The sequence below is a fragment of the Anneissia japonica genome, unplaced genomic scaffold (genome assembly GCF_011630105.1).
Source record: "Anneissia japonica isolate Jap-2015-1 unplaced genomic scaffold, ASM1163010v1 scaffold1511_len2985839_cov193, whole genome shotgun sequence".
NCBI classification, from domain to species: Eukaryota; Metazoa; Echinodermata; class Crinoidea; order Comatulida; family Comatulidae; genus Anneissia; species Anneissia japonica.
The window spans coordinates 2659941-2685113 of record NW_022685291.1 but is presented as its reverse complement, the minus strand read 5'-3'; the positions used below and the strand labels follow the sequence as shown (position 1 = coordinate 2685113).

At 34.0% G+C, this 25173-nt stretch overlaps 1 protein-coding gene across 2 annotated transcripts in view; it reads left to right on the top strand.

Annotated features, from left to right (window-relative positions):
* The first annotated feature begins 815 nt into the window (after positions 1-815).
* Positions 816-25173, top strand: part of LOC117110781 — a 54629-nt gene continuing 30271 nt past the window's right edge. The window contains exons 1-5 of one of the 2 annotated variants that reach the window (XM_033253587.1): positions 816-921; positions 1679-1898; positions 2059-2128; positions 15449-15631; positions 17971-18102. The gene's annotated coding sequence lies outside the window, so the exon portion shown is untranslated. Of the gene's footprint in view, positions 922-1678; positions 1899-2058; positions 2129-13119; positions 14244-15448; positions 15632-17970; positions 18103-25173 lie in introns of those variants that run through there. The other variant, XM_033253597.1, reaches the window with a different exon arrangement.

Here is a 25173-nt window from a genome sequence, read left to right as displayed (position 1 = left end):
CCTTAGTGAGGCTTCTACAAATAGATTACCAGTATGTTTATGTAGGTACACAATCACAGGTGCATAACAATTTAAATCCTACTGAATTGCATTGAATTGAACTATCCTATTGGAAATACTTTATGGTTGTTCCAGGCATTGATTTATTTTTTTCTTTCTTGTTGAAATTATTCTGTAAAAACTTCCACTTCATCAAGAAAATCAACCAGCATACTTAACTTCGAATTTGAAAACTTTCTTCATGTACTAATCAACCTTGTTTTACGAAACTAATTTTTTAATTACCACTTGTCAACAAACGACAATCGGGCAAGTGTCTTTCTTTTCTTTCCGCAGGCGCACATCATAGTGCTAGGCATAAAAACACTAGCCTAGCAATTTTTGTGGTGACAAAATAATAAGATACTTTTTTATTTTTTTGCACACGAACCTAAAAATAATCTATGTGAAAAAATATTGAACTGTGGGGGATAAGCAAATACATGTATCACAGCATAATGATATATGCAACTTTTGTTTTTTATATTTTTCCACCGATAGTTGTAAAATTAAAAGGTTGCTTTTTAAAATACCACTCCATTTATTTTAGGCTATATGTAGTTGATGAAGCCTAGGCCTATCAACCACTGTCACCTGCTGGGATCCCTGTGCTTCACTACACTTATTACAAAACAATTAATAGGATTAGCGACAGATTAAAATATTATCGCCTATACCTGGTAACATCCGTCCAAATAAACCCAGGAATTGATTGATTAGCGATACATATTGTTTGTACTTGGAAGATTAATATTATTGAATAAACTGTAACATTAATTGGCCCTATGCCAGTTCACATCGGTATAATAAAACCAGGAAAACCAAACACTACAGGTGCAATACACAAAACGTCACAACGCGAACAACTGAAGAAAGTTGAACGTAAGTATTTGTAAATGCTATAGATATTTTATATACATAGAATATTCAGAAATATTTGAAAATCAACATATTAATAACTGTATCCGTGTATAAAGTATAGTTTAGTTACAAGAAACTGGACTATTTTGACTTGAATTGAGATTCACAGATTGATTATTTGTCTAAGTATTAAGGGAAGTATCCTTTTTACCTAAACGTGATAGATAACCACAAGCAAGTCAGTGGCAGCTCTAGGATATATTTTCTGGGGGCTAAGCCGTTCCAACAGGGAGACTTGAACCGTAGACCTGTGCTGAGGGAAAGGGTTGAAAGGCGTTCCCCTTCCCAAATGAGATTTTTTAAAGAACAGCAACCTGTGGATGGCTTGAAATGGCACTTTCAGACTTGGTGTGGGCCTATTTTTATGTTTGTTTTGGTCTGACTGCCCGAAAAGCTCTGTCCGATGGGATTGGGAGGGGGGCTTGACCTGTCCAGTGGGGGACTTAAGCCCCCTGTCCCCCTACGGGCACCGCCACTGACCGAAGATAAGGAATAAAGAGTGACTGGATGTGCTAACCAGGGCCAGGAACCAATAAGAATGAAATTGACTCATGATTAATAAGATAAACCAATAGAATTTATTTGTCATTTAATGACAAGGTAGACCAAGCTGGTTCATATGCATCTTCTGTTTTTAGGGGTACATTGCCACTGAAAAGTCCTAAAATGAAGAGGTTGTAAGATGCTAATTTAATCCTATTCTACTACTTTATTTCAGGCTGATGAAGCCTACTGATTGCCTATCAACCACTGACAATCACCTGCCGGGACCCCTGTGCTTCTCTACACTACTACAAAACAATTAATAGGATTAGCGACAGATTAAAATATTATCGCCTATACCTGGTAACATCCGTCAAAATAAACCCAGGAAAAACCAAGCACTAGGTGCAATATTCGAATCAAATCATTTAATTGATTAGTATAATTAATATAAGGTAAATACTTTTACCTGTACTTTTGCACACTACAGAGGAGGCTTCTTTTCAGAATAAATGCTGTAAATTTTGGAATTGCTACTACTATACAACATTTTTTATAAAAGCTTTTACTTGTAAATTTTAGTTACACTTTGGAATTGTTATAATTTTTTGTCAGGAATGAAGGAGTATAAAAATAATCAACAATGAAAAGTAGCTGTATTATGACAACATGGCATCAAGTGAAGGTAAACAAAATTTAAATTGTTGTACTATTTTTCTGCATTTTATTTTGACTGTCATGGAAAAGAGTGTACTCCTGTGACCAGCAAATTTATCTATGATTTTATCAACACTCATTTACTGCAAACTATATAAACAAAACAAATTTCATTTTTTGGATAATACAAAAGGCTTTAGTTTCCATGTGTTGGTATTTATATTGTTTTTGATTTACAATGTAGAAGTTGCTGACCATACAAATGTTTTTATTTATTTATTTCGAAAATCATCCAACAGCGGAAGCCAATTACAGGATGTCTTATAATACATATAAATATATAGAAAAATACAAACAAGTGAAAGATAAATTGATAAATAACATTACAGTATGAAAAGGAAAAGAGAAATTGACAAATATATTGCGAGAAATTACATCAAAATTACAAATTGATTAATAAAATTACAGTATGAAATGAAATAGAGAAATTTACAAGAAAATTGCACAAAATTACATATTTAAGCTAAAAATTGCAAGTTCAAAAAAATACAGATAAAAAAATCCAGATAAGAAAATAAACAAACAAATGCAAAACAAGTAAATGATTGACGCCACTGCAGTGGCGTAACTAGGTTCTGAGGGGCCCTGGTTTGAGAATACTGTTGGGGCCCTTGACGCATATAAATTTGCAATTACTACTATTTATACTAAAGTAATTGGTGAACCGCTTCTCGAGCGGATCACCTCTTGTTATTGTCAGAGATCTTCTTACTTCATCTTTTTTTTTTTATTCTACCTTTCCTTCCATTTCTGTTCGCACGATATCTCAAAATTGTCACAAGTTAGGCACACGGTCACTTCATCGATCATTTTGGCTTCACCTGGAATAGTCACGGTAAGATTTTCAAGGTGACCAATCATGCGTTTTTACATAATCGATCATATCAGCCTAACCAACTGCCATTTCGAAATCGTATTAAGTGAGCATTAACTTCGGGTTAATGTTAAATGTAATGTACCATAATTTCACATGTGCGTTAAATTTTCAAAATGCTCGAAATCACTTTTTGACTAAATTAGAGCACGTTTCAGCCATATTGCAGCTTTTTTAGTAAACTTTTAAAATTTTGAAGAATATGGAAGGTTTATTATTCTAATAAAATGATCATTTCCCTTTCAAGCTGACTGTATTGCAAAATGATTTCACTTAAGCCAATTTAGATATGAAATATTTTTTGCACTTTTTGAGGGGTGCTTATTCAAATGGGGCGCTTATTCGAACGAGGCACTTATAAAACAGAGTGAAAATTGAGGGGGCGCTAATGGAAATAGATGAAAATCGAGGGGTACTTATGAGAACTTATTAAATCCAAGAGGCACATTTTGAAAAAAAAACGATTAAATAAGGACATCAGGAAACCGCAAATTACGAATGGTGCTGCAGCGGAAAAGATAATCGTCCAGAGAGCATGGCTTGTCATGACAAGAATGTTGTGAGTACAGTATTACATAACAGCAGAATAGCAGATGAAATTAGTAGTGGTGGTTAGCTTGTTCGCCATCGGTCGATTGAGAATAACAGGTCGGCATGATCATTGCAGGTTTTCTTGAAAACTTAGATGAGAATGTGTTAAAGGTGCAAATTGTCGGAAAAGGAGTAATAGTACTAAGCTATAGACAAATGAAAGAAGATGAAAGTTGGAAATATACTGTCTGTCCAGGGAGCTCTCATCATTCTGTCAAAGATAAATATCCTCACTTTGATATTGACTAAAGGAGAATGTGATTCCACTCCACACCTCAAATCATGCCAACATCCACAGTCCCAGGATTGATTGGGTTATTGAGGGGGCATTTATTCAAATTAGAAGGGGGGCGCTTATTCAAACGGGACGCTTAAGGAAATTTTCTCGTTATGAGGGGCACTTATTCGATAGGGACGCTTATTCAAACGGGGCGCTTATTCGCGCGAGTACGGTATTTGTATTATACTCACTTCAGTGCTGTACTAGGATTCCTACTACATTTGCTATGACATTTTCAAGCAATGGTTTAGGTTGTCTAAATTATTATTTTCATAATTACGTTCACTCATAAACAATCTTGAAACACATTTCTGTTTAAAACCGCTTTGCTCAAAAAAATAACAAACTACTTTTTGGGAGGTCGGCCCTCTAGGTCACGTGAGCAGTTTCATTTACGATGACGCAACAAAACACACATTGAGCATTTCAAATTTTTTTTACAAAATTCCTATACTTTTCGGTCATCTTATGGCCAATAACAATACCGTACGTGCGAATCAAACATAGGGTAATATTCTAAAATAAGGCCTATTTTTAATCACTTATAGCTAGCTATGAGGTGCATAAAAAATCCAAGTTCTCCTTGACTTTTTTTAGTCAAGCATAATAGCACTGCATGATGCAACACCAAAACTACCTAGGGCTTGTCAAATCATGTTATCAAAAATATAACCAGAAAGAATCGTACATTCCAGAACAGAATACAAAATATCTCGAGCTTAACCGAAAAACAAATCTGGAGGTAAGTATATTGATTTATAAGTAATGTAGACGTGTTGTATGTTGGCCTAGATAGCATATTCACATTCATGAATATCCATGTTTAAGCTATCCAGTATAACTCTGGATAGAGTCCTGGGATCTAAAAATAAAGGACAGAACTACGTACTTCGACTTGAATTGAGACATGGTGTAAGAATATATATAGTCTTCCACTGTGTATAATAGTTTAGTGTGAATCAGCTCCATTTCTGACATTTCACATTTAAAACCAGTGCTTCATTACCAAAAATACAAACAGTGATATAGTATGTTACCAAGATATTTAGGATTTTTGCTTGAAAGCAATAAAATACATTAATGTCATATTCTTATGAACATAAAAAAATGGCAAAAAAAATAATGTTACTGTGACCAAAATAAACCTAGAACCCACGGATTGGAATTAAAGCATCTTAACCACCAAGCTATACAAATCCACTTGGAGATAGATTAAGCTAAATAGATAATTGTCACCATATTAGGCAGACCCATGAATTTAAATAGAGGACACGGTGGAAGGCACTTTTGTTTATCAAATAGACTCATATTCAAGAGTAACTGAACACAAGCTAAGATAAATTCTCTCGGTTGTAAAGGTATGGTCGTAATTGATATATTTTATAAGGAAGCAATCATGTGAACACAGCTAGCTATGAGGTGCATCAAAAACACAAGTTTCATTGACTTTTTTTAGCCAAGCATATAGTGTACATAATAGCACTGTATGATGCAACACCAAAACTACCTAGGGCTTGTCAAATCATGTTATCAAAAATATAACAGAAAGAATCGTACATTCCAGAACAGAATACAAAATATCTCGAGCTCAACCGAAAAACAAATCTGGAGGTAAGTATATTGATTTATAAGTAATGTAGATGTGTTGTATGTTGGCCTAGATAGCATATTCACATTCATGAATATCCATGTTTAAGCTATCCAGTATAATTCTGGATAGAGTCCTGAGATCTAAAAATAAATGCAAGAGGACAGTACTACGTACTTTGACTTCAATTGAGACATGGTGTAAGAATATATATTGTTTTCCACTGTGTATAATAGTTTAGTGTGAATTAGCTCCATTTCTGACATTTCACATTTAAAACCAGTGCTTCATTACCAAAAATACAAACAGTGATATTGTATGTTACCAAGATATTTAGGATTTTTGCTTGAAAGCAATAAAATACATTAATGTCATATTCTTATGAACATAAAAAATGGCAAAAAAAATAATGTTACTGTGACCAGATTGAACCTAGAACCCACGGATTGGAATTAAAGCATCTTAACCACCAAGCTATACAAATCCACTTGGATATAGATTAAGCTAAATAGATAGTTGTCACCATATTAGGCAGACCCATGAATTTAAATAGAGGGCACGGTGGAAGGCAATTTTGTTTACCTTCCCAGTTTTTGGATTTTCCCAAAACATGGCCAACACAATTTTTTTGTTTTTTTTGTTGGCCTTAGTCTTTGATGATCATTATTCTTTAACGTTTTATTAATAATTTGCCTAGGAAGAATAGAAAACATGATTTTGATTTGTACATTTTATATTTTAAAATAAAAATGAAACATTTTTTAGAATAAAGACATAAATACCAGTGCAAAGTTACCAACAATATATAATTTAGGTAGTAGTCACTAAATGTTAAAGCCCCATTCCCGGCAAAATTTCGGTTTTTAAGAAAAATCTAATTTTTGTATAATGTTATAAAGATTTATAAATATAATACGGAATTGCTAGTTTAACTGAATTTAGACATTCCTAAGAATGAAATAAATGTAAGATAGAAAGAAATTTGATTTTTTGTGTTCCACACAAAAAATAAATGCGGATGAATTTTTCATTTTACAATAGGTCGTGAGAAGAAATATCGTAGGCGCCGAAAACATTAGCCTATCCAGCGTTGCTAGGCTAGGCCTAGCCTTACCTCGATTTAGGTTCTGTTATCACACATAAAAACGGCCGACATGATATTTTCCGTTGCTAGTATTGACACTTGTGAAATATAATATTTCATAGGAATTATTTCAAATTTGTTAAAAAACTGATTCTGACAAGAGATTTTGACACTTAAACAAACATGTCTCAGCTTTAATCGAACGACCGCATTGTGCGAGATACGAAGTACAAAAACTAATCTTATTAGAGAGGGCGCACTTTATTGACTGTATAAAAGTATACATAAAAGCGAGAGTATTCCAGTGGATGCGATCTACAACCTATGAATTTGCCTTGTAACGATGAATTCGTCCAGAAAATGGTAATATTTTATGAGAAATAGTCTGTATTTCTCATTTTTTTTATTCTTTTGCGTAAAATTAAAATCATGCCAATATTTTTCCATGATTTATAATAATTGGAGTAATGCAAATGAATATTTTCTAAAAAAAAGTCAGTTTTCAGTGAAACAATCCCGCTATCCTCGTCTATCCAAGTACAGTACATCAATCACTGACATAAAAATTTTTTTTTTTTTTTTTTTTGCTCTATACGATCGCTAAGCCTTGTCCTATTGTTTTAATAATGCTGCCCTCTGTTGCTGACTCTTTTAGGGGATTTCCCTAACGTCATAGTAACTATAAATAGGTCCGTACCGTATACGGACCGCGCATCCAGGGAAAGTAAATAAATTACTCCGTTTGGGATACGGACCACGACCTCAAAGGGTTAAGACTTTACCTACATCCTGGGATTACCTAAAAGTAAACTACAAAGTGTACATGGAAACAAATACATGACATAGAGGATATATGGTAGCTGAAAATTATTTAGAAAATAAGAAAATCAGTTCACAGGAACCTAGTTCAAGTTATAGAGAGGCACAGTATATTTTAACAATGTCCACAGTAAAATACACAGAAGATACATACAGTATATTATATGCAAAACGTTGAAATAATGAGCCTTTAGTTTCCAAATTAACTTAAACTTGCTTCATAGGCTAAAATGTTAAGATATATAGGTACCCAGCAAACACCAAGCGTTCTTACATTATAATGTTTGCAAACATTATTGGTTGTGTGTCATAAAATAATGCTGACACAACGCTGCAGCAACATTTTATTCAGTTGTGAAAGTAAGCCGCAAAAATTGCTCCAGTGAGAATGACACCAGGAGAGAAAAAGAAAGAGAAAAATGCCCCACCCCTTTTTTATGTTTGATGCAAGATAAAAAAAAAAAACAAAAGAAACCTCCCTCCCTACCATGAAAATTGATAACATAAGGATGCTAACCAATTGTTTTATTTTACATGGCTTAATGGTACAACCCATCATTAAAAATCTTAGTTTTTCTAGATCTAGAAAACTAAGATATCTTAGTTTTCTAGATCTAGAAAACTAAGATATCTTAGGTCTTAGTTTTCTAGATCTTAGTTTTCTAGACACCTGTTTATGTCCGGGTGGTTATTGTCTGATTACCGGTGGCTGCTGTGTGCTCTGCATACTGTACATGATTGTATTGTGTTGGTAATGGTACCAGTTTTTATTAAGTCAATAAATGCTCTGAAACTTAATTAATTGGGATTAAAGTTTATTTGGATTGGATTTTGATTTATTCGGTGTAAACACCAAGGATAGCCCACAAAAGTCTAGAAGAAGACTTATTACCAGTGGGATCCTTGGTGGTGATTGGGCAGCACACCTGGAGACAATCCCCTACTCTTAGTGTACTGCGTTCTTTAACGTGCACATTTGCCATAATTGCACACAGGACCAACGACTTAAACGTCTCATCAGAAAGACGGTGCGCTATTGTAACTTGTATTTCAGCCCTCCAGCTGAAGCACAAGGAGTGGCAGCGATGGGAATTAAACCGGGGACCTAGAGATCTCCACATTTCAACGCACACACAGTGGCTACCGCAAGATTAGACGACTGAGCTAAGCTGCTAATTTAATAGTCAACCCGTAGACCATAGTCAATAGAAAAATGCTTAGACTGCCAGAAAATCCACCACAATATTCTATACTGCTCTGAATTTTACATGTTGCATGTTACATGATTGAATTAACACCATATTTTGAACAGGCTCAATAAACATTTGCATTATTTAATACAGTATTAAGAGAGAAACATGCATTGAGTCAGACTCATTTCATTTTCATTGTGTATATTTATGATTTATACAGAGCATTACTGTGAGTGAGGAGTCTCATAAGAAAAAATCTGTTAATACGGTAATTTATATCTCTACATTTAAATGTGTTAATAGTGTGGTTTTGTAAAATATATTGGCCTACATATCTTAGAAAATATTGTTTTTATTTATGTTTATTCAATTTTATTGTGTAACACATGAAAGTCAGTTTTTCATTGAAAAACGAATGTAAAACACCATCAGCTTTATGGTAAAAATTACAGTACTTCGGAAACCACATACTTTAAAATTTTAGATCACATCATATTGGACATAATCAAATGCTTGATCACAATTAAGCATTTATTTCATTATTTTAATCAAGAACTGTTTCTTTAATGTGTCAAAGCTGGTATGTACACTGGGTAAATCAGACTTTTTAAATAATGTTGCCTTGAAAAGAAAATAATTATGTATATAATTATTATGACATTTTTGAATTATAAGTTTCATATTAAAATACAAATGTATTTTAAAAAAATGAAGATTGAAATACCGGTCCAAAGTAACCCACTAAAAATAAATTAAGTATCTGTTTTTCAAAGTACATCTTTAATTGTACATACTGTGTGAACAGTACACGTAACAAATATGTTATAATTATTGTATGGTTTCTCATCATTGAATAAATGTCATTAGAATCTGAATTTGATTTTTTTTTTCTCTTATTTCCCTAGTATCAAGCTTTGTTCCCTTTCTGTGAGTTGGGTGTATTTATTGGCAACATCAGGCCTGTTTTTGTCAAATTGAAAAAAAATGAAATGAATATATAATAAACTTACCACGCTTCCCATCATTCTCGTCTCCATCTTTTTTAACTTGTATCCCCTTTGGCTCTGAAATTATCTGACTATCATAATGAATTTTAAGATGATTAATCTGAAAAAAATAACAAACATGTATTTACTGCAGGTACTGGTACAGGCATTTATATTTTGGATATAAAACAAAATTCTTTTCCCTGGTCATTGGGTACACATTCTTTAAGTGAGCAGGCAACCCCAACAGGTACCCATTTATACAATAAACTTTAACAAGGTGAGAAAGAATTCATCAAGTGGCACTTCATGTCGTCACACTTCCTATCATGTTCATCTCCCTTATGTCTTTTTTAACTTGTATCTCTTGCTCTTTTCTCCATACTGACTTCAAGTTAGCCTAAAAAAAAATAGTTAAATAGCAAACATGTATATAATAATTAATTTTACTTTCATTTTATTTGAAATACTGTACTTTATACACCATTTAAGTGAGATCCTTGACATATCTTTGCTTTGCGGTCAGAAGGATACAAAAGCTCATGTAAATCAGGATTGGGGCTTATTACTTTCCAGTGACCATAGCTGATACACATGTGGGGAGTCATATTATTATATTATTTTGGTATGACAGTAACCACTTCCTTCACTATGTTCTGCTTTCTATTATGTGGCTCCCTAACATGGAGTGGCATATCTTTTGAGAACTGACATGAGAAAGGAGGCTGATTATCAACTACTTTAACATAATTTTTTTGGCAGGGAGGGGAGGGAAGGAGAGGGAAAGAGAAAAAAGGAAAAAAAATGGTAAAAAGAAAAGGATAATAGTATTAAACAAGACTTTATTACTATATGTCTATTTGTAAATAGAACATTAGGCTTTTACTCATTGCCATAATGAGAAGTGATGTTGAAATTACAAAAAATATTAAAAAAAAAAAAAAAAAGTTGACATTTATGAATAAACTAAAGATCAGCATCTTACCCTACTGATCAAAGCTACCTACTGTACAAAAACAAAGAAAGCTCCTTTGAAGCTGTCAGCCCATTGTTAAGCAATGGGTGTAGTCTACGTATAGCAACACTTCTTTAAACAATAGTATAGACAAATTTTGCGAACTTTCAATAATGTTAGTAGGCCTATGTATAAATTTAGGTTCATTTAATTTATTGAGTACATGGTTAACAGCTTTTAAAGGGTACCCATTCCATGACATAAATTTTCTAATATTCTGTTTGAATTTTATCGGTAGTACGCAGTTTGTGGGCTCTTGAAACTAAACTACGAATCCAAGAAATCTTATAGTTCCATGGGGCAAAGCTATCATAATGAATATATTGACCTGTATGTGTATTTTTACGATATATGCTCATGCTTCCTATGTGCTGCTGTCAAATTACTGTATAAATCTAGAGAATGTACTATATCATTGTTTTCAAATGATTCAAAGGTAATGTGATGAATATAGATTCATATAGGAGGCCCTCTGTTGGTTCATACATATATATAACATACCTTGTAGTATAATGGTAGAGTCCCGAAAGTTTAGTGCGGTAAAGAACGAGTGTTGCGCGTTGTAAACTAGGGACGCCATACTGTAGGAGTACATGTTGTTAATGGAGAGCGTCCATTTGAATTTAGGAAGTCGAATTACACCGTTTTACTATGCCTTAATTTAGCTGTTGTGGGACTGGTATGTACATGATTTGTTGTGGAATATATAGTTGTACTATAGATATGAACAGCACAGTAATATTAGTGATTTGGAATTAGAAGCATTCCATCGTAACTTTGTGCTAGACCACAGGCTGCAACATAAGTAGGCAAGGAGTCAGTCTAACTAATGCATGTAGCCTTTACGTATTTTATCTTTATATTTGTTGTTCCTGTTTATAATATTATTGCGGCTGTGTACAGTCATAATTATAGAAGAACACTGTTTGATTATTGAGCTATAATCATAAGTCTAAGCAATTGTTAGATTTAGTAATGTAGTGACGGTTTGATAAGCAATAAGCCTATGTAATACATCGCATGTTAACATTTGATGATACACCGTCGCGAGTGACTCGTCACGCTTGACTGCACAAATGAATATTTATGAAGTCATAGGATAGGCTGATACCATTGGTATTGTCGAGGTGCAGTGGGTTTCTTATTGCCTAATTTAATTGTTTAATCATTGTTTTTACTTATTTTACAGTAATTTTACATCTTAATGACAGTTAATAAATATATACCAAAAGGCAAAAGTGTTGTTGTCGAATATCATCGAGTCAGTAAAATACGCCCGACGTAACAGGTAAAATTAATCATCTGTTTATGAAAAGTGTTAAAGCGACGTAGGATGTGATGGTAATCATTAGGTTTTGCATGGCGAAGAAATAATATATGTTGAAGCTTGCGGTACACCACGTAAGTAGTTCTGAAAAGAACTGTTGTAGTTGAGAAAGTCTCGACGTTTCGATTGAGATGCTTCAATCGTCTTCAGGAGAATAATATCTGCAGACACTCCAAACAGGGAAATACTTATATGTTTGGGTAGAGAGGCTGGATGGTGGTAAACTGACCAATGGGTGAAAGGCTAAAACACAAGCTGGATGGAGATTGGATGGATAAACTGACCAATGAGAAGGCTGCTAGTGAAAGGCTAAAACAAAAGCCATTATTCACGAAAACAAAACAAAAGGGTGGGAACGCCCAAACTAGCACTAGTGTGTCGTCAACAAAACGAATATAAAACTTAATAATACCTGATTCTAAAAGTTTAGGAACAATAGACTCTTCTAGTTCAGTCATTAAAATATTGGCTAATACTGGTCCAAGGGTGAGCCCATTGAAACGCAATCAGTTTGTTTATAGAATTTATTATTAAACTTAAATACAGTTTTAGTACAGCAATCCCTAAGTAGTTTCCTTAACGTATTTTTCTTAAGATTAGGAGATACCAATTTCTTATTTTAAACCTTATTTTCAAAAGAAACATAAACATTTCTCTAGACCAAAATGTACAGATCATAATGAAAACTTTTCCCCTATTTTTGACAAAAGCTCATCAGGTAAATTTGACCTACATCTTATGCATGAACGCACTAACCGCATAAAACTCAAAATCCATAGCTGCTATTGGTTTAAAGCGTGTGACATCATTCATAGAGAGGGTAAAAACAGTTCTAAATACAAAATTTTAAAGACAAAATGATCACTGGTTATTTAACCACCCAGTATGAGACGTATATGTCAATAAAGCTTAATTTACTGTTTACCCTGAAGTTTAGCGACCTATTGTGCAGAGTTATGTTAAGAAGAAGCAGAAGTATACCAAAAAAACACTATAATTTTAACCTTTTTCCTATGTAAAAGCAAAGATGTTGTCAACTCTAAAAGAAAAATGATCACTCAATTTTGCATTAATTGTAAGAATATATAAATGATTATAAAGCTTAAAACATGTAGTTTTATAATCCGATCGTCCCAGATTGCCAAATGAAACCATTCAAATTATATAGTTGATTTTGTAAGAAAAAGGGGTCTCATTTTCACTCATTTACTGTGTAAAGGTGTGCAATGAACCGTTCAGTGAGCAGATGTTTTAAAGTTTTCATTAGCTAAATAAAAATGGCTTAACCGAAAAATGGCCCAACACCCCCCTCCCAATATTAAATGGCCCCAATTCACAGATAGGTAAAATTAAGTCTTCACTGCTGGGATATTTTTCAAAATTATTTAATATTAAGAAATATTTATGTACACTACAGTAGGCCTATTTATATTTAAGACCACATATCTGCAAATTTTCATAATTTTTATATCCGACCCTTGTTGCTATTGAGTCATTCCATATGGTTCCAACACACTTTTTTGCCCAACCCCCTTGAAATCGCCCAATATTTTGCCTGTTGGGGGGTCTACCTGAGATAACCTCACAGTGAGTCTTTTGGCTCCCCGCCAGCATTTTCTGATGAGTTAGAGCAATTTGAAATTTTCATGAGATTTGGCTAAAAAACTCACCTTCTGACAGACAACTGCTGTTTTGCATTTGGAGTACTAAATGTTTATGCCTAGCTAGGCTACACCCAGTCTATAACTTATAATACACAAAAGAATAAAATAATAGTAATACAAAAATTCTTGGCATCCTAAACCTATTGTAGAGCAACATCAAGACAAACAACCCATTGTGCACCCCACCTTGCAATAGTATAGTCCATTGTTGGGTGGCTTTGGACGGGACGTGGATTTTAACAGGGGTGGCTTATTTCCTACATTTTTTTTTTCCTATTCAAAAAAAACAAAAATAAAAATAATTATACAGATACCCTTCTCTTTATCACTAAAAATTTGGAGGACAAAAAACCAAAAAACCAATTAATGAAGCAATTAAACACAGGTGGTACGAAATATAATACAGCATGATAGACTTCCAAATATATTTAGTGAATTGACTATTACTGAATATTAAACTCACAGTTCAAAATGTCTGCATCACTGATTGATTTTGTCTAGCCTCACCGATTGATTTTGTCTAGCCAAGCATATAGTACACAATAGCAGCACTGGAGTGATACAACACCAACACGTAATAAAAATACAACCATTGTACATTCCAGTCACAATACAGTATAAGGTACTAACACCTCAGCGTAATCTAAAGAACAAGTCTGGAGGTAAGTATTTGATTTAATATAATTAATGTACAGTATGTACGGTCCTAGATATAGCATAGACAAAAAAAAAAAAAAAATGGAAAAATGGACCAGAATATTCATCTATGTAAGAAAGCTATAGTATACATTATGGTACTGTACACACTAATTCTGCTGGATAACTCTCAAGATAAAAAACATATCACAAGAGGAAACTTAACTGCTTTGACTTCAATTCAGACATTTTACAACTAGAAATTGCAAATTGCAAGTGAAGTGCTGCGAAGTAAAACTGCATAAAATGTTCTTCGAACAAAATTATTTATGCGAGTCAAGTGAAAATAATGAATAATAAAAATATAACAAATAATATGAGACACGAACCATTGTCTATATTAGAACAGCGTTGGTACCGTGTACAATAGTGTTTTGCTGCAGTGACATCTCGCTGCTGGCGACTCGCTGCTCTGCTGGCCGATGACTCGCTGCTGGCGAATCGATCTGCGCATGTGTATAAAACGGTATTTATTTCCGAAAACACTATGCCAGTCTACAACAAGCGTCGCCTAAATGTATTAATTAGCACGTTGAAATAGGCTAGTAAATAATTTTAAATGGGTTCGTAAATAATACTGGCCTCAAAATATTGTGGCTGAGACATGAGCCGATTAAACGTAGAAATAGGAAACCTAGAAATATAATAAAAACGCTGAATAGTACTCCAGCGTCGCGACATGCGGACGTTGGTACGAGTAGGTTAGTCTACAAACGTCGCCTAAAGTAATTGATTTTACGCGGCAGAACGAAAGAAGGAAACTCCGCTTTTCAATTGTCATAGGCGCAGGTTTTTTGACAAACAATGACCTTTCAGAGGTCAAATTGCTGCCAAGAAAATGAATTGGCTGCTTCGCAGCAATTATGAAGTAAAACTGACTGTCTTTAATCGTATATTATAATAATATATGTACAAAGATCTGTTTCTGATGACATTTTGCATTTTCAACCAGTTCTTCACCAAAAATCTTAAAAGTGATGTTAATGTTACCAAGATATTTTGGATATTATTGTTTTCAAATGAATCTCATATTTTTATCAGCCAATAGTAAACTGAGAAAGGAAAAAAAAACACATACTGTTAAATGCTTTATAAAATATAAAGTCTTAGAATCGGGTATCCGAGCTTGGGCCCGACCCATTTCTACTTGCAATGTCATTGTCTTTTGCAGTGCAAGGTAGTAGAGTCGAGGATCATTCTGAGGTGGAAGCTACGGGATCCCAGCATCTTGCCTAACAGAGTGCCTGTGTGCACCTATTTGTCAGTTGGTGGAGCCCTGTTCTGAACACCTATGATTATTTGTTCCAGGAATGAATGAGTAAATTTAGCAGCATTAACATGGCTTCAAGTCAAGGTAAACAAAAGACATTATATTATTTGATTTTAAATTTAATTTTATTCTTAATAAAATGCTAATCCTTCTTTCAAGCTGACTGCATGGTGAAAGAAATGTAACCTTTCACCTTCACCAATTTAGGTAAGAATTATAATAGCACACATTTTGTGTGAATAACAAACCGTATGTGGTATACACTTCAGGAAGTTGTGTGATTAAATCGCATGAATATCTATCAGAGACAAAGCTCCCTTATAAACCTGATAGTTTCTTTTGGACGGAGACAATATAGTATAGCAGGCTGGTTGTCTCTAGGATAAAATGAAACAAATTTATATCGAGTAATTTAATTATTCATGAATTTAACTTCACAATCTGAATAAAAAACTCAGAACAGGCCTAGCGTAATGTAGTATTAAGGTCCAATAATATTAACATATATAATTATTGGAATTTGTATGTCTTTAATGTCTCAACTTGATAGCTTAATAGCCCATTTGAGTACACTGATCCTCTAATTATACAAATCAACCCTGTGGTCAACTGAACATAAACTTCTCATACAGTTGATTGATAATTTTGAGCCCAACTTTTGATGTTCAAATATACAGTATCTTAATTAGAAGCTTTTTGGTAAACAAGTTATTAAATCATACGGAAAGAATTTGATCCAATCAGAATTCCCAAAATTAAGAAGTGACATAGTTACTGTAGACATGCCCCAATGATACTTACTTTAAAAGAGACACCCCAATATCACTGACTCAGAACATGCTCAGAATAACAGTATTATGGTAGACTCCACTCTATTTATTTATTCACAATCTTTAACCAAGGTTGCCCAATCAGTTAAGTAGACTAGTCTCACTTGGGGCTCTGGGTACAAAAGTTTTTAGAACATATAGTAGGTTTAGATAAGAATCTAAATAAGTTCAACACTATTAACAATTAGGAACCAGGAGTTAAACTATTGTATATACATGTATGCAATCAGGGGCATTGATCGGTGGAAGACAGGGGGACACATCCCCCACTTTTTTTTATGTGTTTCCTATCTCCCTAATCTTGTTTGATCATAAATTAGATAGTAGTATTTCCACTCACAATAGTGTAGTCGCAATACCACTTGCAAAGAAGTGAAATTCAATATTAAGAGAAGAACAACCTCTTGATTGATTTTAGAAGTACTGTACATGCAAAGGGACTAAGTTAGTGACTTACTTATTTTTCATGGATCTAATCAACAGATAATAAATTACTATTTTTATAAACTTTAGTTTGCATGACATATATAAGTGGGTATGATTATGATTACCTGGATAATTTTAAAAGAGTATTTCAGTGGCAGATTCAAGGGCCCAGCCAGCCCACCCTCCCTAAATTAAAAAAAAAAAATTAAAGTGGAGAAAAAAAATTACATTCAAATTTAGTCTGACAGTGCAATTTCCGGCCAACTAGGGGTGCCATAATAATAAATTTTCTTACCTCAGCCTCAACCATGGTGGGGCTGAGGTGGTCTATACTCCATCTCTAAAAGTCCCTACCCGGGTTCCCTGTATTTCCCTGTATTTCAAATTCCTAGATCTCCCACTGTTTTTTTTAAATGCAGTGTATTTTAAATTGAGAAAAACAAGGAAGTTAAAATGTCATTTTATCCACATAACATTTAGAAAGTATAGTGTAACATTTCTTGAAAAATACTATTTGATCCTTTGAGATGACTTGACTGAAAGTAATCCCATTTTTCACTCTGGTCCCTGCTGATGAAATTGAGGGCCAATAAACCTTAAGTTAGCCTGGTTTGAAATTAAATGAGAGTTGGCATGTGCTGTTACATTAATAGTGCAGCAACTATTGCAGATCTCCTAAAGGCCAACTCAGACAGCGTCGGCCGACGCAGCCCGACCAGATTTATCGTCGGGGACAGTCTTAAGCCGTCGTGAGAAGTATTAAACATGTTTAATATTCTACTACGCGTCTGCCCCCGACGCACACCATCGCGTCTGCGTTCAACTCACACCCGACACGACCCGACAACAAATCGCGTCGGGCTGTGTCGGCCGACGCTGTCTGAGTTGGCCTTAAGTCATCTGATGTGGTATACGGTATATATGGCCATCCCTCAATTAGACAGAACAGCAGGCATTGTAGTCAACTCTTGTTCATAAATAAAATGATAGACTCTTTGGTGTAATTAGTCAGCTTTTTAGTTGTAAGGGTAGTTTAAATTTATTATTTTATTTTAATTTTTAAGTGAAAAAATCTGCCACTGATTATAAATCTCAGTTTTTACTGCTTCTGTAAATATGATTCATACTACTATAGTATTTATTTTGATACTTTTTATTTTCACATAGGACTCACTAAAATGGCTTTTAAACAACTTTTGACAGTTTTTTCGGATTGGTATGACCAGCGCCAATACCTCAATATGCTTAAAGTTTTGTACAGGGACCTTGTGGGAGATATAAATAAATTGAGCAACGCTGGTAAGACAATGGAATTAATGAATTTGTTGAATGCTTCTGGGAATTTGAGTTCGACTGACCTCAACATCCTGTATGATACTATAAAGGCAACATGCACATTTGGTTTGGAAGATACAATTAAGTGTGAAATACCATCGTGTCCAAACATTAGAGATGCAACAATCACAAAATTCACACCTCACAGACAAAAGATTATAAAGCTTGGATTGGCGCTGAGTGATGAGGATGTAGTAAGAATCAGTGGACTATATAATGAAACATCAAAGGAATATGTGGATCCATGGAGTTTGATTATTGATTTAGAAAATCGAATGAAAATTTGTGAAAGAAATATGGAAGAATTCATTGAAAATTTGAAGAAATCTGAACTTTTCAATGCGGTACAAGCTCTAACAGAAGGTATTACTTTATATATTGCTGTTTTGATAATTTAAAATATATTGTTTTAAATTCCACAAAAAAAAAAAAAAAAAAAAAATTTTTTAAAAACCAAAAAAAAAAAAAAAAAAAAAAAAAAAAAAAAAAAACTTTTGCTATAAACATATAAATCAGTCATTCCTCACCAAAGATCTCCACTGGCATACTTACAATGAAATTGACTTTGAAGTGTTAACGGTAGGTGTATACAGCACGTTTTAATCCCAACAGTCTTCTATCTTGTATCTCTTCAAGTGCTTCATCAGTCTTTCCATCCACAATACCCTATTTAAAAAAAGAAAACTCAACTAATTTTAACTTACAAATCAAACACAACAAACCAAAGTGAATTTTTATTTTTTTTGAGAGCAGCTTAGCTCAGTTGGCTATTAATCTGGTAGTAGCCACTGTGTATGCGCTGAACCATGGAGATCTCTAGGTCTCTAATTGTGTTTCAGCTAGAGGGCTGAAATACAAGTTACAATAGTGCACCGTCTTTCAGATGAGACGTTTAATCCGTTGGTCACGGGTGCATTTATGGCCCATGTGCATGTTAAATAACGCAGTACACTCTACGGAAAAAAGTAGGGGATTGTTTTCCTGTGTACTGCCCATATCACCACTAGAAGGACCCCACTGGAAATAAGTCTTCTTCTAGACTTTCGTAGGCTATCTTTGGTATTTACACCAAATAAATCCAATCCAATCCAATAATTAAAATGTGAAGTGTAGAATTATTTGTCATTAATACTCTAGTCATATTAGGAATTTTGGACATTACTGAAAATGATATTATCTCAGCAGATATTGTAGAGAGTTGATGCTTATACTTCAAATTGTATGTTGGATTTACATTGATATCTCAAAAACATTCAGATACATTTAGGTACTATTTTCAGGTATACCTATTACTGTGTCTATAGCTGCAAAGCTTTCAACCGAAGGGTTTGGATTTGAAGAAATTTAAAGAAGGATCAATCATATTTTATTTATCTGCACGTGATTCTAAAGCCTTAGTCCATTTATGGGAAATACATTCAAGCAAGGTACTCATCCAAGAGTTAGCAAAAATATTAGTACTACAAAAACATCAGCAGGAGTTTTTAGATAAATGCAAGACGTATATTGATCCAAGGAGTTACGAAGCTGCTCTCAGTCTCAGTAGGCTAAAGGAAAAAGGTGAGAATGTAAAGTCTTCTCTATGAAAAGGGAAAGCAATAAGCATATGAAATTTGTGTAAATTTTTTCAATAATACCAGAATATCTGCCCCTTCAGTTAAATTGGTCTACCATTAGAATCCTTTAATTCTTTTTTCACTGTTTTGTAACTGTAATTATCACAAACAACAGTTTATTAGGCTGTATCGTCGTACGTACATACAGTATGCATTGACAAGGCCTCTCCAAAGTAGCTCTAGCTAGGGGCCTAGCTACTAAGACCTAATACTACTAGCCAAGTAGTAGCCTGCTAAACTGCACTGTGTCGAGAGATACACTGAAGAATGACAGCATATGGTACCATGCTCTATCCATTGTTATTACATCCATTATTAACAATCAGATAAAAAAAATTAGTCACACAGAAACTGACAGCAGTAAGGCCTCACCTGGCTAGTGGGTTGGGGGGGGGGGCTTTATTTTACCACCACCACTACTGCCCCAACACACTTCACTCCACTCCTCTTAAAAAACACACAAAACTTGAAATCTCTTTTAATAAAATAATTCCTAAAAAATATATTCATACTTACCAACCACCAAACACAATCTACTTTAAAAAAGTTACACTAACACGAAAGTTTCACTTGGATGAGTTAATTAGTTTTTGAGATATCTAATCTGTGACGATTTGCTTTTAAGGGTCCATATCTATCGACGCCAAAATATAATCACTTCATTTTTCGAAAGCCTTCCATCATATCAATTGTACACCTGACAATTCCTTACATGTTCTGAATTTAAAAACAAACTAGCATGTTTTACTTTTTATAGCTGAAAAACAATATGCATGCAAATAATGTATTGGTGTTGAAATGGAAATAGAAATATTGGTTTTGGATAAGTTCAGAGATAACATTCAAATACCTTAGTTAGCTCTTTATTAATAATTTGGAAAAGATTGGCTATATTATGATTTGAATAAGATATTTGTGTCATCGGCGAAAAGAACAAAATTTAATAAAGAAACAATAAAACATAAAACAATCTCAGGTGCCTTCAGTGTAAACATAACTGGCTTCATCTCCAAAGTTTTTCAAAGCCCAAAAAAATTCTTTAAATCCATGCTTGATAAAGTTATTTGATTTTGCATTGCTCCTTTGGTGTATAATAATAATAGCAATTTTTAAAGTGCAAACATCTTCACCAAAATAGGTGCTCAAGACATTTAAAAGAATAAACTATTGGGATATATAGTGTACAGATAACATTTGGTGCTGGATGCTTTTAATTGAGACAATGTTCATGGTCAGATGCACAAACATATTTTTTCCCAGTAGCTTCCTTTTTAATGGACACTGGTACAAGTTCCTTTTTTTCATCTCAAGCCGGCGAAGTATCCCAACACCTGCTAAATAACTTTGACATCAAGTGTCAGCCATAACTGAGACTTGGCTATGTTTCAATAAGTATATAAACTGATGAATTTATTTAATGACGGCTATGTTTCATTTGTTCATATTAAGTTATATAATTATTATTATTCTATATGCATGCAATTAATCCACCAAGGATTGGTGTCACATTGAATTGATACATATCAGGTGTAATGATCGACAGTGCCACCAAAGTTTTTTGCAACTTTTCACTGGTGACATCTAGCAGAGTAGCCAGAGCAATTTTTTTTTCCAGACAAATAAATTCTTTTCAGTATAGTACAGTATTTCAAAAACGAAAAACACTGCAGGTTTTATGCACCCCTATATTCTTTTTTTCTGGCATTTTGTTTTCAAATGACTAGTCTAGGCGACAATCATAAAGCACAAATAAACACTGGTAGCTACATGTGTACACCATAATCCATGTAGGTGACAGATGATGGGCCCACAAGAAGAGTTGGCATGCTGATCTCTTTTCAATGATATCAGCATTTCACTTATACACAGGCAGCAGTTTATGTTCACAGAATATTATTAAACAAGCATCAGTTTCCTGTTTAATTTGAAGGGAAAATGATTTCATATTAGGCATAGCTGTACCTCAAAGTCTGATGTTTGCTTGCTTCTTTGTTAATATGCAGGTTTTTTAATGACAAAAAAATTTTATATCAAGATTGTTATTTGTGTGATATAACCATGGACCTATTATAGGTCCATGATATAACTGAAATTACTTAATCAAAATCCTGTTGTACATTTCTATTAACAATCAAATCCATAAACCGAAAGGTCCACTGATTAATCTCAGATAAGAAAGTATAATACATACTCCAAGTATTGAAATACACGCCATCGTGTTGGGATTCAATATTTCGACATTAATTATGTCATCATCAGGAATTCGGAAGACCTGCCAATTTGTTTGCTTAGGAAGTATGAGAAGATATCCCTACGCTTCATTAAAGCTGAATTGGATTATCAATTTTTACACAATTGTAAAACGTTTGGTATTTTCAATAAAATTCATATATACAGTATATATATATACGGCTATATACCACCATAGGGGGAAATGATAACAATGGAAAGTGTTAGAAACAATACCTTAAGGTGAAAATACTGCCGCTAAGGGGAAATTTTAACGACGTTAAGGCGACTATGTACTACCATAGGGGGGGAAATGATAACAATGGAAAGGGTTAGAAACAATACCTTAAGGCGAAAATACTGCCGCTAAGGGGAAATTTTAACGACGTTAAGGCGAAATAATATATTTACTGTATATTTCCTGATTAGTGACATTAATTATGCAAATGAGCAATTAGCATATTCACACACCTACCAAAAAATATAGGCTCTGTCTTCTTATTACCACCTTGCATTTTACCAAACTTTAGTTTCGTGGTAACAGAAATTTGTCCAACAATGACAACATGAAGAGAGTTGTTTCAACTGCAAAAAAGGTTTCATTTCAACAGCAAAAATCGAATCACTGTTTTTTGAAATGTAAAGGCACGACATATTACAATTTCAACTAAAAGTAGAAAATCTTTTATGGGAATTATGATGGTATCTATTGTATATTTCTTAATTAGTGACATATTAATTATGCAAATGAGCAATTAGCATATTCACACACCTACCAAAAACAATAGGCTCCGTATTCTTATTACCACCTTGCATTTTACAAAACTTTATTTATTGTGGTAACACAAATTTTCCCAACAATGACAACATGAAGAAGAACGTGGGTAAAACCTATAGCCTCCCTGGATCTTTGTTCCTTCGGGGAGGCTAATTAAACCAAAGATATGAACAGATATCTATGTTCAGGGGTTTAGCCAGGAAAGCATATATACAGTAGTCCAAATATTTAGTGCTAAGCAGCAGTGGAAGGGCGTGGCACTAAGTGTGTAGGGGTGTATTCCTCTAAAGATAAAAAGAAAAAGATACCATGCCCCATATCAAAACCAACGGGCCTAAATCTTATTTCGATTTTATAGGTCCCCATTTGACATAAAAAAAAAAAAAATTTTTTTGAATTTGCCCACAGCAGTGACGTACCTTAAAGTGGCTTACCTTAAAGTGGCTTACCTTAAAGTGAAAAAGGAGGCACTTTTTACTTGTGATCGATACAACTTTCTTATATATTCTGTAGTTGAAATAACTGAAGATTAGTCAAGTTGGCTAGACTACTCATCTTCTATACCTGAGTAACAGTAGGTACTGGTACTACACTGTGGCTGCTTTAGGTCTACAGGGGCCCAGGCAAAATCCAAGTTTTTATAGGACAAACAGGAACATTTGTTTTTTCTGTGTTTATTGTTCCCTGTACCAGTGGTCCTAGTTTTCATATGCTTACCTCTGAATCCCAGTACTTAAGTCACTGACAACAATTTCAGTGGGCGGGCAAAATCCTCCTGTAGGCTTCACCAATAATTTGCCAAAAAAAAAAGGCTGATGGATCACCAGTTGGAAGTTGTTTGTGGTGGGTAGGCATTGTGACAGATTAAATTATATGTTGTTGTTAAATTATATGTTTGATGTTGATGTTTTAAAATATATATCTGCTAATTGTAGGTATACTGACCATCTTAAGTTACGTAATAATTTTATAGCACAAATGGATTGTTTTCATAATTCTGTTCTTAACTTCTTTGTCAGACACTTTAGAGAGCTGCCACAGATATCGGTGACCCAACTTTTAACTAACAGGGGCGGATCCAGAAATGTCCAAAAAGGGGGGGGCCGGAAGGGGGGGGGGGGGCGAAAGTTGGGCCGATTGAGACAACACGGTCGTGGGGGGGCCGGGGCATGCCCCCGCGAAAGTTTTGTGTTCTAGACGCCCGAACATAACATTTGAGGCATTCTGGGCTATCATTTTTTTCTTTTTCTCTCTTTTTTTCTTTTTTTTTTCTTTTTTTTACCTCCCAAAAAGGGGGGCCGAGGCCGGGCCGGCCCCCCCTAAATCCGCCCCTGATTATTGAAGAAGAGGAAGCTGTTTGGATCAATGAAAAAGTTTGGTTTCTCAAATCTGAGGTCGGGTTTTCAATCCTTCATGAATTTCATTTGTGTCCTTAAGCAAGGCACTTTAACTACACTGCTTCAGTCTAGGGTACTAGGTTGGAGTAACCTGTGGTAGACTAACATCCCACCCAAGGATCTCATCTCCTTTACTGTAGTGAAATTGAGGATAAGCTCCAGTCCTATGGGCCTTGCCTGTGACTCGGCAAAGGATTTCCCTTTTTACTATAATAAACAAGTGAAAATGGAACTTAAATGTTCCTCTGAAATGAGAATTCAGTGTATAATTGGATTTAATTGGTCAAGACCATGTCTGCTTACTCAAGAAAAATCCTTAATGTAAATAATGAAGCTACACAACACAATATAAATTTGGACCATTATTAAATATTAATACAGTATATCAAAGAAAACACCATCTAAATAAATGAGAAAACAACATCTAAAAAAAATAACAATTTTATTAGGGCTTACCTGGAAGTAGAACAGGTTTACGAGTTTTGAGACCTCAGGCTCCAAAGCCTCAACAAACTTCTCATATATCTCCACCCTGTTAGGTTGTGAGTTAGATTTGATCTGTAAAACAATAATGCAATATTATTGGTAAGGAAATGACAGATATTTTCAAGTTTGGTTTTGTAGAAAAGTTCTGAACATTGAATTTATTTGCATTAGCAGAAAAGCAGATGGCCTACACCACAGCTTTAATATACAAAATGCTATTAATTAAATAATTCAATAGAAAAGAATAGCAAAAATAATAGTCATATACAATTGTTATTTTGGAATTATATTAATATAAAGCTAATAAGTTCTTATTGTTGTCGATGTGTGACTGAATCAAAATAAAGAATTAACAATAATAAAAAATAACAGTAACAATTAATTTATAACATTATTGATAGTGATGACGATGATGATAATAATAACTGCCCAAGCATGACTGACCAAATTTAAGAATAATAAAAATAACAATCAATATCGATAAAGATGACAATGATGATAATGACAATGAGGATGATGACGATAACAA